Source organism: Mastomys coucha, unplaced genomic scaffold (assembly GCF_008632895.1).
Source record: "Mastomys coucha isolate ucsf_1 unplaced genomic scaffold, UCSF_Mcou_1 pScaffold8, whole genome shotgun sequence".
Lineage (NCBI taxonomy): Eukaryota > Metazoa > Chordata > Mammalia > Rodentia > Muridae > Mastomys > Mastomys coucha.
In genome coordinates, this window is record NW_022196914.1 from 47338750 (window position 1) to 47340458 (window position 1709).

The following is a 1709-nucleotide window of genomic DNA, read 5'->3' on the forward strand; positions in this document are numbered from 1 at the left end:
CTACTGTATATATCAATATTAAGCTTAGATCAGCGTAACATGAAAAAGATGGTGGTCAGCACTGATAAATACTGAGATATATATTTTCTTCCTGAAAATTCAACTTTTATAGAAGAAATACAAATGCAATATTATAAAACAATTTTGTATGTGTACATGATGTGGGCTAATTTTTATATGTTTTACTTTTCTTTTGTCTGAATAATTTCCCACTCCTCTATTCTACTCAGCAAGGTGGTCTGCAGTTCCTCTCCTATTGTGATACACTTTGTTTCTAATTCTCCATTAGAAAAACAAACAAACAACAACAACAAAGACCAGGAGATAACATAACATAACAAAATAAAGTAAGGTAAGATAAAATCAATCACATTGAAGTTGGACAAGCCAAGCCAAAAGAGAATCCTCAAAACAAGGCATATGAATCAGAGACTCAATTGTTCATACATTCATGAGGTGAATAAAAGTATTATGTAAAAGCTATAGTATATTTTCAGGGGAACTGGTGCACACCTATTGAGGTCATTAGCCCTGTGCATGCTGCTTCCATCTCTGTGAGTTCATATGAGCCTTGCTCAGTTCTCTTAGAAGACTATTCTCCTCATATACTATATCCACTCTATCTCCCACACTCCTGCCTATACTTTTATGGGTTGCCTGAGCTTGCGGGGGGATTTGATAGAGACATCTGAGTTACAGCTGTGTATTTCAAGGTTTCTCTTCCTGCATGATATCTTGCAGCGAGTTTCCATGTCTCTTCCCATCTGCTGTAGGAAGAAAATTCTCTGATGATGGCAGAATAAGACTGATCTATGTGTATAGCAGAATATAATTAGGAGTCATTTTATTGGTACATCTATCTATCTATCTATCTATCTATCTATCTATCTATCTATCTATCATCTATCTATCTACTATCTTTCTATATATAAGCTAGATACATAGGAGATAGAGACAGAGACAGAGACAGAGACAGAGAGACAGTGATAAAGAGAGAGACAGAGAAAAACAGAAAGACACACAGAGAGACAGAGAGAGAAGTGGTGTTTGGTTTTACTAAGGTCTCTCTGTACTATCTAGGCTCTGGTTCTTGGTCATTCAAGCAGTTTCTAGTATAGGTTCCACCTCATGAGGTAGGTCTTAAGTTCAATTGGACATTGTGCCATTGGGACATGGTCCCAAAGGCTTTGTGCCATTATTGCCCTAGTATATTTTGAAGGCAGGATAGATTGCATATCAAAAGTGATGTGGTTAAGCTGTTATCTTTTGTTAGTCTTCAAAGAACCTTTCCTTGTCATAGACATTAGAAAATGGGTGAAGGTCCTATGTATACACTAGCTTGAGTTCTCTATGTTCAATGAGTTGTGTGGACCTTTTCCTCAGCAATGGGGGATTTGATATAAGTTTGTAGAAACAACCTATATCTTGGTAACAGCATGGGTTGTTTGGGGATTTTCATAGTACTCCTTTAGCCAACAGCTCATCTTTATGAAATCAATTCTAGACCTGGAAGCTTCATTTGGTATGAAAAGATGTCTATTAGGGATTATTATGTTTACTGCATTTTTAAAGATTTTATAAGTATGGCCTTTATATCTTAAAGAAGTTTCCACTGTAATCTTAACATTCCTCAAATGCTTCTCATAATGCTCTTTAATTCTAGCTATCTTTCCTGTCATTCTCCCTCTCAGTCCTATCTCCTTCTCCCT